Raw genomic sequence first — 16,369 nt, forward strand, 5'->3', positions numbered from 1 at the left:
CAGAACATTCAGCTATTAAAGGCACAGAAGCTCCATATACACCTACAGTTGTATTATAATCAAATAACAGGGTCGATAGAAAAAAATAAAAATGGACCATATTCCTTTCCTACCTCATCACTGCTGAAGACATTTTTCAAAAACTTAAGTTACCTGGACAGATACCAACTAATATCTTTCACCAAGAACAGAATAATATGGAAAAAAAAAACCAACAAAACTGCAGTATAGTACAAAACAAAACAAAAACGTAAATACATGTGATAATCTGTTATCTCATTAATGCATGAAGCACATAATATACAAAGATCTCCCCAAACACAAAACATTTTCCCATGCTGGCTCTTTTGTAACATATTCTCCCTTCTACCAGCATCCCAAACTCATACGTCAAAGTTCTTCCCTGTATTAGCTTCCTAATAATTCAAACCATAATCCTTGTTTGGTTTTGTTTTGTTTTTAAATGAAGCCTAAAATGAACATCAAGCATTACTAAATGTAACATGCAATAATACAAAGCCTTATTTCCAGCACTTAAGAGATTTCCTCACTACGCTTACAGTAACTCCCATTGTGAGATAAATAAGCTACTATTAAACCGTCATGAGTCTCAGACTAAATACAGCAGTCAGCCCTCTCTAAAAATCCTCTTTCTGGAAGGCTGAAAAGCTGCGTTCCATGAAATCTGGCATTGCATCAACAGATCTCCATGGAGCTGGCAGGGCAGGAGTGCTCCAGAAACCAGCTTCAAGGAAAAAGAACATTCTCACTATATATAATCAATCACTTAGAAGAGGCTTCAGCAACTTTTTCCAGTTACAGTAATCAAATCTTAGCTAAGATTACTGGGGATACAGATTTTTCCATTGATAATCCTAAATTGTTTTTAAAGTCTGCTTTCTTCCAGTATTTCAAATTAGTGCACGTAAACATGTTTCATGGAACCTATTTTAACTACACAGGTAGAATCTACTTTCTTTCCTTTTTATATAGATATGCTGTATGTATTTATACATATTATTATACGGATATATAAATTTACATACGTATCAGTTTTGAAAATGTTAGTACTGTTTTTTAAGAGTACTAAATTTCAGAACCTAATATTGAGCATTTGGGAGCACCGTGCTGACTCCATCTATCTCCAGTCCTGCTTTTAGTCAATATCAAGTGTTGAAGAGTTGGAAGGAAAATAGAGTAGTATAATACTGCACTATTATAGTGTGTAATATTATAGAATAGCACAATAGCAGAGTAAAAGCAGACCTGAACTAAATAAATGCAGTTTGTAAGGAAGAACGGCACCACCCACTAGTGGTTTTCTGCTTGTAGACCTCCAGGGATGTTCAAAGACTTCAAAAGGAATTAGGAAATATGCCATAGGAAACTATGGCTAGAGATGACATTAGCAAGTTGTGTGGTACAACAGGAGTTGACTAGGGGGTGCTGATGATCCTGTGTCTGCATTATCCCCATTTTTTGGGAAGAGAAGTGGGATATTTGTTCCAAACAAGCTCTCCAAGTATCACAACCCATTAGATTCTGATCACTACTACATATGCTCCTAGAGAGCATCTTACAGTTTTATATTACTCAAAAAAGAAAATTATTCATACATCCCACAGCTGGGGGGATCTGCATTGTCAAAATATGCCTGATTGTGGTGCTAGAATTACTAATACTTAAGATTTTAGAGGCCAGGCTTTTTTCCCCCCAGGACTCTACAATCACTTAGGAGACAGCAGGAGAGTAGAGAAGGAGATGCTGTCCCAATGTTCTCTCATTATGATCAAAGACCTGAACTGAATTCTACTTGTGTTATTGTACACAGGGAGTCCTCAGATCTTCAAGAGGATCCAAACCAAAATGACAGCATGTTGCTATAGGCTAAAAGCCTATTCATAATGTAAAGGTCAAAAAAGAACTAAATTTATTTTGCCTTTTTGGGGACAAGGTGAATAGGGAAGGGAAAACACTTGGGGAAAAAAAAAAAACACTGTCATTCCAAGGCTGAAAACCTGCCACATAGTAGCTCTGAATTATGTCTCACCCCGGTTTTAGTGAATGAAGGTTTCACAGGAAAGAAGGGAATAAAGATACTTTATGCAAAAATTCATGGCTTTATCTACCTCTTTCCCTCCAACACACTCAGCCACCAAATAACTGGGGAAGGACCTCATCTACCCACCAGCTGGCAGCCGTCCTGCTGGCAGCAAACCAAAGGCCAATGAAAAAACACTAAAGAAAAGGACTGCCTAAGTTTGGCAAGGTTATCACCCCAAAAGAGCACTAGAAAGCCTGATACAGCAAGGTTCCATAGTACCTGTGTTATTACAGTATCTGTACACTTAGACATTGTATTTACTCTCCAAAGTTGAGAAAAGCAAGCAGCATCTCAGCTATATAGTTGAGGAAGACAAAGCTATTTGATTATGCTTACAGGCTCTCAGGGACTGTAGAAGGACTGGAAATTGGACGTAGATCACACCAATACTGAGCAATAAATGCTTCAACCACAAGGTGAGTTATGTTTCCTCAGAAGCAAAACCCAGCTATTGCCTTAGGACCCACTCCACTTAAAGTTGTGCTTTTTATGGCAGCTGCGAACCAACTACTCCTTGATTTAATTAAACGGATTATTTTCCCCATTCCCTCTTTCAACCCCTCTGCTATTGTAACTGCTGCTCCTGGCTGAGCTGCTTGCAGGCTGGAATCAGACGTAAGCAAACAGAAACATAATCCAAAGGAAAGAAGCCAAAGCAGTTTATGGAATTACTGCCCTTATAGCAGAGACTACGTAAGTGATAGTGAGAGCACTCAATCTGCTTCGGTACTAAGAAAAAAAAGACAGACAGACAGACAGAAAGACAGCTAGTGATACAAGTTAACCTCTCATATAGAAACAGAACAGAGACCTTGCAAAGACCAGCTACATCTAGTTGTACAGGTGAATAGCGAGCTAAACAGAAGTGATTACTTAATGTCAAAACTAGACCAGAAAGATACATTGGCCTGGGTGATTAATAACAGCTTTCGCAAGAACCAGCATCAATACTGTCATTGGAGGAAGATTTAAATCTTGTCATTCTTGTCGCTAGGAATATAAAATTATTATAAACGGCTCAGAGTTGTTGCAATTTTCTGTCACCCTCTGTTGTCCCATCTCCCAAAATCACTTCGGAGGCCCAGTAAGAGATTTCTGTTCCCAGACCAACAAAATCTTACTGAACAGAAGAAAACAGGCATTTCTCATGTATTTATTCCCGAGACTCACAGAAGCATCTGACACGTTGTAAGGTCTGTGTTACATGACGTTTCTCCTGCATACACTATGAATGATATTTCCCTTGTTAGCCATGTAACTAATTCACATCTGCATCATTTGCATAAAAGATGCTTTTGTTGAATGTTAGTGTGGTATATGTTGGTTTAAATTGTTTATCTGCAAGAAAAAGAAAAAAAACAACAACAAAACGGCATATACCTATAAATGCTTAAGACCAAATTAATTTAAAAGGCATGAAGATTTTTATGCTTGTTTCAATAAATGTACTCTGAAAGGTGAAAGGAGACTCCACAACCTCTCAGGGTACTTGGTTCAAGTGCTTTGTTGCCCTCAAAGTAAAGAAGCTTTTCATCGCGTTCAGTGGGAACTTCCTGTGTTCTGGTCTGCGCCTGCTGCCTCTCATCCCCCCCTTTTCTCAGCTGACCTAGACAGAAAGATCCAGGGGATGCAAAGAATACTCAAAGGCTCTCCTTATGCCTTTGGTCTCTACATATAGCCTGTCACAGAAGATTTGTAATGAAGGTGCTGAGAGTTTTCCCTTAAGTGAAATGCACGCCTTTCAAAAACAAAAAGTTTTGCAGAGATGACGTAACACAGTAATCATCATCTTTTGTTTTGCATGCCGAGTCAGAGACAATTATCATCAGCTCCCAACTGCATCATGCATCAGTGCTCACTTCCCCCAAAGTGTTCTCTCATCTAAAACCATCATGTCTGTGTTGCAAACCTCTAAACAGAATTTCCATTTTTCAGGGCTATTTCTGCACTTCCATCTGAACATATCACTGTTTTAAAAAGGAAACGTGAACAGTTCTATGAGGAAAGTCAGAAGCCAGGGCCCCCTTTCAGACAGTAGGCTCAGGTCCTCCTCCTTCCCTTCAAACACCACGTTCTCAGCTTCACAGCCTCAACAAGCTAAGAAGCATGCCTCCATCCCAGCACTGGCGTTGCTGTTATCCTTGTAAGTAAAACACTATCTTGGGAAACGCGATTATTAGTTTAAATCCCACTGAGCTGATGAGACCTCACAATCCAAAAGGACAGGGCTTTTTGACCATGGCTGCAAGCAGCTGGCCATTGCGCATGAGAGCTGCTCTCACCAGCTCTGTTTTGAGGCTCCAGAAGGCAGGCAGCATCACGGTTGTCAGCACCTGGCCTAAAGCTGTTTGAGAATCACAACAAACTAAGCAAAATTTGTACAACGGCATTAGAGACTAGAAGTTCTGTAGATTAACAAGTTAGCATTAGGCACAAAGGCACTGGATGCCAATTCTCAAGAAGTATCATTCGAGTCACCTAAGAATCATAAAGGTTGAAAAAAAACCTAAGATCATCTAGCCCAACCATTCACCTATCACCAATATTGCTCACCTAAACCATGTCCTCAGGTACTACATCCACCCTTTCCTTAAACACCTCCAGGGATGATGAGTCTGCTGCTTCTCTGGGCAGCCCACTCCAGTGCCTCACCGCTCCTCCTGAGAAGAAATTCTTCCTAATACCCAACCTGAATCTCCCCTGGCATGACTTGAGACTATTCCCGCTTGTCCTACCACAGTTACCTGAGAGGAGAAGCCAAACCCCATCTCATCAGAACCTCCTTTCAGGCTGTAGAGAGCAATACAGTCTCCTGAAGATTACACTGTCCTTTCACACACCAAATTACGTAACTAATCAATTCTTACATTGCTTTCAACTACGCTTTAAATAGTCAGTGTAATCTACAGAGACAAGCTGCATGTATGGAAAAATCAAGCCATCAGAGACTAATCGACACACAGTTCAAGAAGCAATTTAACCACATCAGTTTAAATTTAGAAACTGATTCAGTTAAATCTGTGCACAGACAACTGAGATTTAAACCTCATCTTTGAGCAGATTCCCACATACTAGCTGTATAATTCTGAAGGGGAGTTACTGTAATGCCTATCGCAAAAAGAGTTCAAAGAAGAATCCAGAAACTGCAACCATTTGTAGTATAGACATGGTATTGAACTGCTCATATAGACTGTCATTAAGAAGAATCTGTTCAAACCAGTACTCTGAACAGGATGGGCATACTAGGTCTCTCACTGCACAGATGCCACTTTTATCAAATTCACCTTGCATATGACCATCAAATCCATCAAAAAAAATTTTGCCATGCTACAATTCAAAAATAAAGTACTTCAACTCCAAACATCAGAAAGTATCCAAAGGAAAGCTACAGAAAAGGAGACAGACTCTTTAGCAGAGCCCGTGGTGACAGAACAAGAAACAGTTTCAAGCTCAGATGTAAGGAAAAAAATGTTCTACAGTGTCGGTGGTGAGGCACTGGAACAGGTTGCCCAGAGATGTGGTTGATGCTCCATCCCTGGAGACTTTCCAGGTAAGGCTGGATACGGCCTGGGCAACCTGATCTAGCTGTGATGTCCCTGTTCACTGCAGGAGAGTTGGACTAGATGGCCTTCAGAGGTCTCTTCCAACTCTAAGGATTCTGCGATTCTGTGAAGTCCCAATGAGAAAAATGCACGCTGCATAGAATCCAAAGCCAACACATGCAAGAGTTAAGCCCAAATACTAAGTCTCCTTTAAAATCAAGATCAGAAAACATCAGAAGCTCATGAACAATGCATGCATCTCTCAATTAAGATCAGAATCTGTGATCACATTTCTTTGATTTTTAAGTCAGCTCTACTAAAAAAATAGATCCACATCAACTTGACTTTACTCACTTGTAATGCAAAGATTTCAGGACACTCTCTCCTCTTTCCTAGAACATTTCCCCCACCTCCACAGGCACTCAATTGAGAAACACCGTCCTGCTTCTCTCTCCTAACACTGCTATATAATTAACAAACTTCAGCTTTTTGCTGACTGAGTCAGTGTTTTTCATTAGTTTACTGGGCAGAAAGAAATAGGCTTCTGGAGAACAGCAGGAGAATTTTGAACAACTCAGCCAGCAAAAAGCTGGCACTTTAAGGAATCTGTACCTTTCACAAATATTTAACAGTTGTATTTTATTTTGAGCAACTTCACAACTATTGGGCTGTTTGTATTAGCAAAACACACTAGGAAACCTAGAGAAGCAAGAAGAGACAAGGCACATTGATCATCCAAGAGAGGATAAGAATGACTCAACTTAAAAACACCTTACCGTACATGCAAAACAGGCTTATTTCACAGACTTTGGAAACAAGGGGTCTCTCCCACAAACAGCTAAACACTACTTTCAACCACATCATCTTCTCAAAAGGAAGAACACTAAACATGCCCTCCAGGTTTTAGGTTTCTCTGCTTCCCATTACAGATGTAGAAAAGCTGCAGTCTTTTAAAATCAGCACATCTTGACTTACACTAACAAAACTTCCTAAAGCTTGGGAGAAGTCCTTTCTAGCTTCAACCTGCACAGCCCATATCTTCCATCACGGTCAAGCAGATGCTACACAGCTTTTTCTTGCTTTCCCACAAACAGAAAACATGTTCTGCATCCAGAAGTGTGGGGTGTATGTGAGCATCCCAACCAAGACAGACTGAGGAAAAGAGGGCTTTTCCATGGGATGTTAGTTTAATATCAATAAATATAAACCTTTTATTATCCATTGCACTTTTTGAGGCAAGCAGTCAAACATATAACTTCAGCAGATTTGGTTTAAATCTCTAAGACAGCACATCAGCAAAGTACAGATTATAGAGGGTAAAAATAATTAATGGATGCAAATTTAAAATCCAGTATTGCCTGAGCATCCACAAATACAATAAATTTATTTCTGCTTCCTACACAACAAGATTACTATCTAAATAACAGCCTCCTGGCCTATCAGTGTGTTTTGCCATTTGTTTCAGTGCCTAATGCAGCCCATCTTCAACATCTTCATGAAAGAAAACAAGCCTGATTCCCAATCAAAATTCAAAACCTTCTGGACAGTTTCCAAACTTCAGCATTGGTCTTCAGTTTAAGAAGTTTACCACAGTTTTAAATAATAAAGTCATACATGGCAAAGTGTGTTCAATAAGAGCTCCATTGACCAACTCACCATTTAAAAAAGGGAGTAGAGAATATCCTTTCTGTTTACTTGTTTGAGAAAATGGTTGTTCTATAACTTGCTAGCACTCTCAGGTGGCTTTATCTGCAATCAGAAAGACAAAATCATCAGTAATTTTGACTTCTCAATATCAGAATGGCAAATTAAATATATATATTAAAAACCAGGCTCATTGATCAATTAAAATACTAAAAACATGTATGAGTTTCTAGAGACAGTATTGAGCTAAACACTAATATCATGGTAGAGCTTAATTATATTTTTAAAGATCAGAAAAATGCTTGGCTATTTCATAATTAAGGCCCCTGTTTTTAACAAGAAGTACCTAGAGAGAAAGTAAGATTGACCCACTTAAAGATGGGGGTGGGAAAATGGAAGATAATGGATTATAGTAAAGCATAATGAAACACAAGTTTGAGTCCCATTGAGATACTTCACAGTAGATTAAATATTACTTAGATACATATTTGCTAAAACAAACCAACTAAAAGTGTAATGAGCAGCTCATGCAATAATAAAGTATTGTCTCCACAAAAGCATTACAGATTTTAGCTCCAAGAGAATAGTTCACCACTCCCCCCAAATTTCCTTTATCCTCCCTCAAAGTATCATAGCTTTAACAGCATGCTGCCCTCCCTCTCAATTCCAATAAGCAGTGCTGCAGTGGACACCTATTGCAAACAATGTTCCTCCTGCTAGTTGACCAAGACCTTGATCCTCACTGAAGTGTTCATATGCATTCAGAAGGAACTGTTCTGAAGATACATATAATAAAATGCACATATGTATAAGTTCATTCACATTCAGAGGTCTTCCCATCTTACCACAAGGATTTGTGCACTACGTGAGGAAGAGGTGCCTTCCAAATGCGAGTTGCATGTGTGACTAAAATTATATCACAAAGTACCCTGTTAACATCAGTGATTTGATCTGAATAACAGAATCATAAATGTTGGAAAAGACCACTAAGATCACCTAGTCCAACCATCAGCTCATCAGCACCATGCCCGTTACTCTACACCCATATTGAGAAGTTTTTGCAGTCATTCACAGGGAGCTTACCTTCCTTTCTAGCAACTCCTGCACTTGATTGAGTGACAGAAAACAAAGAAACCTGGCAACCTCTCCCGCAAATGGAAACTGAAAAATCACCCCAGTGATTTCATGAGCACACAAGTTACAATTATTTATTCAGTTATACTCATGGCTTGAGAAATAGCAGATCTGCTTTAGATCTAGACTGAGAAAATCCTACAAAACATATGTCTTCAGAGCATTAGCTTAGTACAAGGTGACTGGAACTTTACAAAGAACTTAAACCCTCTAGTACCATGCTGTTAGCATGGCTGAGGATATATTTACATCACATTAATCTTTGCAGGAAAAGTACCTTAGGAATCTCTAGTAGCCTCCTCACACTAGCTACTTACTGCAGACCATTGTTTCCATCAGTTTCCTTGATGCAACAGTCTGTAGGGCTGCACTATATAAATAGAATCACTGAATCCACCCCCTGATGAATGAACTCTCTGCTCAGGTCAGCAACGTGTACAGCCTACAGTGAAGGGAAGAATGCCAAGAATTACCGTATGGATGGTGAGGATGAGAATCTTGCACATTTTTCATGATCAAATGATATCAAGTACTTGGCATTTATTCCAGCAGACAGTATAAATCCTTATACCTTATATTAAACAAAAACACCAAGACGTGGCCAACACCAAGACGTGGCCAACACCAAGACGTGGCCAACACCAGACGTGGCCAACACCAGGACGTGGCCAACACCAGGACGTGGCCAACACCAGGACGTGGCCAACACCAAGACGTTTTGTGTCTTCTCTTCAACTGACATTTTTCTGATTTATTTTTAACAAAAATATTCAACAAAAACCAACAGAGAACACAGGAATGGAACACAATGAGAAAGTCCATAATTTCTCCTTATGTGTTTTATATTTAAGACAGGTAACTATGATGAAAAATATATTGCAGATGCACGCAGTATGAGATAAAGGAAAATACATTTCAATACATCCTTAACAGCCCAAATCTCCATCTCCTTGCACAACCAAATATACACACTTCCTTTTGAATGGATTCTCTTTTCCATAAGATCTCCAAGAGGAAAGAAATCCCAACAGAAGTCATTTAAAGAAAAAAAATTATCTAGCACATCAGTGACTCCTCTGCCAAGCACATTTGACTTACAGTGACTGATGAAATTACAGAAGTACTCAACAGTTTCAATAGGATACAACTTTAGAGACAGAAAACATATAAAACCGAGTTCTTGATATAAATATATACACAGCTGAATTGTGTTTAAAATCAGTGTTTTAAAACTTTCTAAACAGAACTCTTAGTATGCAAGCAATTTAAAGAACAAGCTATATGGCATGCAGAGGATTACCTCAGAAATCCATAGAGGAAAAGGATTTAATGCAAAACATAACTTTTATACAGATTGAGGATTAAAAGTATTCGAGCAGTAGGTCATCATCAAAATGGTGAAAAAAGGATTTTACGGTGAAGTCTGCTTTGTAGGATAGGGGGAAGGGTTTTTAAAACGTGGTTTCATACGTGGACATCCAAAGCTTACTACTGTAGTTCACGTTAAAACAGCAGCTGTTATTACATACATAGTAAAGGAAGTGTTTAAAATTTTCAGTACTGATTTGCCTTTATAATTTCCTGTACTCAAAAGCATGCAACTAAAATCTTGCACTGAAGCTCTAGAGAAGTAATCTGGAAACTTCGAAGAGCTACTGGGGTATTGGAAGAGCAGAATCACGCATCAAAAAGAGGTTGGAATGAAATACTTCTACATGGCATGGGATGCTATTCTACAACAGAGCAATGAAAACAATTACTCAGAACCAAGCAGCGGGCTTATAGTGGCCCATCCTCAGCAGCTTTGATGAGATTGATAAAGATAACTACAAAGTCCCTTCTCTTTAGACTGGGTCTGAGCCAGATCTCAGTCTTCAACTCAGACACAACAGCTGCAGCACAAAGGAAGACACAGCAGCTCATGTTTTCCAGGTGGTTTTAACTTAAGATTCAGTTGCTGCTGTCCAAACTCCAAGCCTCCAAAAACATCTAGAGATGCAGACTTAGGATATGTGCTGTCCTTGGAGTGCGTAGGGCGATTTGTCCTCTCCTGAGCTCTTTAAGGATAGCTCCCTACCTTCCTGAGAATAGCTTTGACGGTCAGACTTTGTTGCAGCATCTAGTGCATCCACTGCCATCAATTCCTTCCAAGTGAGTTTATGATCTGTAGTTTTGCTTTGAAGCATACAACAAAGCAAAAATATTCAACCTGTATCCAGTACTTCTCTTGTTCATTGTCACTCATTGGATTATGGTAAAAATATTTACTGCTTGATGATATTAGACGGAAGATGTGTGTCAACCAGAAGCTGGAATTTATCTCTTATTAAATACTTGTCTTTCTGAGATTTCACCATCTAGAAAAGACAGTCAGCTAAGACCATGAGCCAGACAGTAACAGCACTGGTCTGCCAGGCATTCTGGCAGGTAAGAAGCATGTTAGCATTGACCAGCCCTCAAATCTCACCTCTTTGGCACCTCAGTAGTTAAAGGCTTGCCCAGGCCAGCACTGATTCTTCACTGCAAACGATGCCAAATCCAAAGATAATGTCATGCTAGACTGCCTTTCTAAGTCTCTTAATATACCAATATCAAACACAATGCAGGTATAATTCTTTCACTTTGTCATCTTAGATCTAAACAGTAAAGATTCTCCAATCACTGAGAAATACAGAACAGGTGCTACACATGTTTAAGTACCCCAGCCAGAAAGAAAACCCATTGGATCACTGAAGATGCTCACCCACAGCTCGAGGCAAGACAGATACAAGCCTTCAAGTTAAATGTTTCAGCAGTGGATATGGTGACATGAGCAATACAAACAACATTCACATAACCAACAAGCAGCACTGGAAACAAATAAAGGAGCTGCCCATTGCCCCAACAAGAATTAAGAAATTGTTCAGTTCAGATTACTCTATAAGTAGTAGAAGGTTATGTGGTTTATAGCTGACTACTTTATAACATTAGAGGAAAGTATAAGAATAAGAGAAGCATGACCTGCACGCAAGAACACGGCACTACTGAAAAAATATAAAGTCAAAAAAACAACACATACACATATGTATCCCTAAAAAGAAACACTTAACAACTAAGATTGATAAATGAAGTTTAGAAGGCTTCAGAAAGCCTAAAGAAAAAAAGTAAAACAAATCTGATATTTCCCTTCATAGCATCACAGCTACGAAGAACAGCAAAAAGGAAGGAGACAGCAGTAAGATTATGTACTTAAAACTTTATATCTTTCAGCACAGTAATCCACTGTCTTGATCTAAAACTTAACCGTCAAAATATACCACAGTAGTAATCACTATGCTTTACTTGACTTCTGATATAGTTCTCATAACTCCTTTTAAAATGTTAGGATGTAAATGCAGAAAAAAAAAAAAAAAACAGTTAGTGGTTGAAATAGGTATCTACACAAACTTTATACACACATTTATCACTGAAGTCCATACTAAATAAAGATTGGCATACTTTCTATAAAAAGCCAACAAACAACCACCATGGTCAGTGTTTTCTATTAGGACACATTTCTATTTTGGAGTAGCAACCAGCTGCCCTCAAAAGCAGTATCTTACAAAAGCAATTTCCACAAAGAAATTTTGATACAGTGAAAAAAAATCAAGATACGATAATCAAGTCTAATATACCAAAAACACAGCTGTATTTCTTAGTAGTATAATATTTTATATGTATATTCCAGATCTCCCTTACCGATTCATATTAATGTGACTACAGGTTTCTCAGTCTGTCTCTTGTCTAAGATCCCTCTTCAATCTTCCAACAACCATAAAAATATCCATTCCAACTACATTTTCAATGACCCCACTGCACTCCTCTACTGAAGAGTCTGAAAGTGACAAATAATGTATGTTGTTCCCACAAGTTAAAGAGAATTACAGAATTGTAAGGGTTGAAAGGGACCTCTGGAAATCACCTACTCCAACTCCTCAGCTAAAGCAAGTTTCCTACAGTAGGTTATACAGAAAAGGGTTACACAGGAGAACATCCAGACAGATTTTGATTATCTCAGGTCAACCAGTTCACAATCCACCTCGCTGATCATTCATCTGTCCCACATACTCTAAGCTTACCCATGCAGATATTATGGGGGACAGCCTCAAAAGCCCTACTGAAGACAGGCTACTCAGCACGTGCTGCTCTCTCCTCATCTACCCAGCCAACCACAACACCACAGAAGGCTACCACATTGGTCAAGCATAAGTTCTTCCTGGTGAATCCAAGTTGGCTACTCCAACTAGATTCTCCTTGACCAAAGGGAAGTTTTCCTTTCCCCAGATTCTTTCTTATCTCCAAGGCCTGGCATTCACAGAATCACAGAATTGTAGGGGTTGGAAGGGACCTCCAGAGATCATCGAGACCAATCCCCCCACCAAAGCAGGTTCCCTACACCAAGTCACACAAGAAGGTGTCCAGGCAGGACTTGAATATCTCCAGAGAAGGAGACACCACTACCCCCCTGGGCAGCCTGTTCCAGTGCTCCGTCACCTTCCCTGTAAAGAAGTTCTTGCGCACATTTGTGCAGAACTTCCTATGCTCCAGCTTCTGGCTGTTTTCCCTTGTCCTGTCTTACACACTGCTGAAAAGAGTCTTTCTTGCCCTTGACTTCCCTTGTTAGGTTTAATTGCAAGTGAAATTTAAGTAAGATGCAAAATAAGATGATCTTAACTCTGGGGAAAAAAAAAAAAAAAATCTTAGAAGTCTTGAAGAAGTGATAACTGTTTGCTGAAAGGCAGAAGCCATCAATAAATCTATATCAATTTCTTCATTCAAAGAGCAAACTTTAAATAGTACTCTCTACTACTAAGCAGAAAGGAAAGAAAGCAGGCCACGTGCCTAACATAACGCCATGCCTGCTGAGGAAGGTCCAAAATAATGGTGTGGCTTATGCTTGAGAGTGGAATTTGTTATTACTGACCATTCTATTGAAGAACAGGAAGGAGAAGGGAAAGGACAGTAAGGAATCTGGCACAGGTTCAGATCCAAGTCTTCCCATCACCACACAGGAACATACAGTGCTTTGGGCTCTAGCTCCACATCCCAAAGGACAGAGACTGAGCAGTACAGCTGTGACACAGAGCTTCCCCTTCTTGCCTCACAGCTGCTTGGGGTTGGCAGAGGAGCAGCACAGAAACAAGCTGTTACAGAAAAGGGAGGTTCTGTTAAAAGTTTGAGAACTGCTGGTGTTAAGTGCATGACGTGTTTGCTCAAAAACACAAGCGTGTGTGTGATGGCTATAGGAAAGCCAGCAAACAAAGACTGAGAATTCAGTACTTGATCAAATCTTTGTTCTCCCACTGTAAGTGACTGAAATACTCATGTAGCTCTACATAGGTCAAGTTTGTGACTAAAATTTGCTGTGATGGTACAAGCACCACAATGACCTGAGCTGACCACACACATTATCATAAATTACAAAATTCCTGGAAATTCTGCATCAAGCACAGTGAATTGAAGCAGGCTGAGAAGGTACAGAATCTTCTTCTTAAAAGCTCTTCTATGAAGAACCACTTTAAAGTATCACCCAATCCCATAGGCTACAGTTTATCAAGAACAACAGAGCAGCGATGCCTTGCCCTCCAGAAAGGCTTCTTTTTTAAGAGTGGTGTATTATCAGATTAACATGTAAATACTTAGGAGATCTGGACCAAAACTACTACTTTAAAAGGTTATCTTGCAACTTCAAAGTAGACAAGTTATTGTTAGACAGCCAACAGCTTCATGTTCAAGTTCTTTAAAACAAAAACAACTAGAACCAAATAAACAGTCATGGAGGGAGGGAATCTTCCCAGTAAAGAGTCAGAATAACAATAACCAGCATGCATACAACGATCCTTGCCCTGATGTGGTTCACTAAAGATTGAGGTTTAAGACTTTACAACTTGGATCAGTACAACCTTCCAGATATAACGTTGCTGCTACAGAAATATACATCCTTCCCTAAGCAGAAAAACAAGTAGAATAAAGAGCCCACCACCCACTAGCAGTGATCTACCACTGGGAATCTCACACAAGATGCACTCCTGAAAAAAACAGAAAGCAAAATAAAAGGGATTAGCTAGACTTCAAACAAAAGTATGCAAGACTACACAAAAGACATTTTCAGATTTCACGCCCCTTCATAACTTTGCCACCTCCTTCTGAGATGAGAACATTGATTTAACGGCTGGAAGCAATAATATCAACCTTAAGCACAAACAGCTCTGGAGCTGTTTATTCATGTATTAGCAACAAAAGCTAAAAGTAAAGAGTGGGTGAAAACTATTACTAGACCAGATGATTGATACATGAAGTCTCCCTTTGACTACAAATAATTTCTTTGGCAGACACTATCCATTAATAAGGAAGCAGTCTTCACTTTCTTCTAAACCTTTACAGTATCAGTAACCATTCTTGGATAAAATTGTTATACATCTCAATCTTATACAATATGGTTAACTAACACTCTCTGTTGGTTTGGGGTGTTTGGTTGTGTTTTTTTTTTTTTGGTCAGAGGTGAATACAGTTGCAGGGCCTCTGCTTTCCCCTCCCCTTCATCCTTAAGGACCAGCTGTTCAACACGTCACACTTTCTTCTATTCAAAAACTCACCAAAACTTGTTTCATGCCTCCAGAAAAACCATAACAAGCAATTTTCCCCACTTTGATCAAGCGAATTCTTTTCTTCTTTCAACACTCTTTAAGAACTGCATTTAAATCAGCAAGTCCTGCATGCTTAGAACACAGAAAATCAAAACTATATTGTACACCTGAAGACACAAGCAAAAAAGCAGGATTTTTTTATGAAATACTAGTAATATCATGCAAATTAATCCATAATAGATTATAATACTTCTACAAATCTTGTCTTTCCTGCAGTAATATTCATGTTTTGTTTTAAGTTGATTTAGACGACTCAAAAACACGCTTGTAACAAAGGAATACTGGTCCTTCAGGGTCTGTATTTCAATCAAGTTTTAGTTTCAAGGCTTTCCACATATATTTTAGTTTTAAAATAAGGGAGTTTGAACATCTCAAAGCTTAAAATAAGCATCAATTACGCTGCCTGGTTTTCCTCCTCCATGTTCAACACCCATATTTCCAGCCTTCACAGTTAAATCTTCCTAATGTCCCCAACTCAGTGCCAAACAAATCATTTTTCTCCATTCTTACCTTCTCCCTCTAACTTAATGAGCCTAAACTAACCTCTTTGGGTATCTGGAACTGCTATACATTGCATTTATTCACCTGTAGCACAGCATAAAGTTATCTTTTACCAAAAATCAAAGCTTTTCACCCTGTAGGCTGTAGTCCTTTAGGTACACAAAGCTTACTTCAGTGTATTTTCTATTGCAGCAATAGCTCTAACTAAAGACAAGTAAGAAGAGAGATGCTCAAATTGCACATTTGTAGCTATAGGTTAACTTTATAGTCACTTACAAATAAATAAGCTGTCAATTTATATCTGAGCCTCAACATTTAATTTCAGCTTTGAAAAGTTCCAAAAAGATGCCTTGTTTTTGGCTGTGTGCTCCTCTGGAGCCCAGTAACTGGGCTGAGCAAAAACCTTGCCAGGGTATGATTAACACTTAGCAGTTCAAGGGCTAGCTGCCCTTGTAGTTTCAACCTCAACAATCAACTGTAATGACACACCATTACATTTAAGCTTCCAAAAACCATTTAACATTTGATTTCACTGAAAACACTGTTTTACTACGTTTTGGAAATAAAATCACTTTTTCCTCATTTAAAGATCCATGATGATGCCAGACATATGCTTGTTTTCCAAACAACAACTGTTTAGAAGAGAGAATACTCTTTCTGATGTCCCTGCCAAAAACAACATTCTGTGGTTTAAAGATATCTGATAGTAGGCAGTTGGCTCAGAAGAAGAAAGAAGGGTTTACATTTGGCAATGCATTTGAAGTCTTACATCTACTTTC

At 39.0% G+C, this 16,369-nt stretch overlaps 1 protein-coding gene across 6 annotated transcripts in view; it reads right to left on the reverse strand.

Annotated features, from left to right (window-relative positions):
- The window catches only part of WASF3 (WASP family member 3), a 64,958-nt gene that overhangs the window by 37,854 nt on the left and 10,735 nt on the right, over positions 1 to 16,369 (reverse strand). For 5 of the 6 annotated variants that reach the window (XM_085216129.1, XM_085216133.1, XM_085216132.1 and 2 more), the window contains exon 2: positions 7,303 to 7,395. The exons of the other annotated variant lie outside the window; for it this stretch is intronic. The gene's annotated coding sequence lies outside the window, so the exon portion shown is untranslated. The remainder of the gene's footprint in view (positions 1 to 7,302; positions 7,396 to 16,369) is intronic. 6 annotated transcript variants of the gene reach the window in all.

The sequence above is a fragment of the Meleagris gallopavo genome, chromosome 1 (genome assembly GCF_905368555.1).
Source record: "Meleagris gallopavo chromosome 1, MGAL_WU_HG_1.1, whole genome shotgun sequence".
In the NCBI taxonomy this organism is placed as follows: Eukaryota; Metazoa; Chordata; class Aves; order Galliformes; family Phasianidae; genus Meleagris; species Meleagris gallopavo.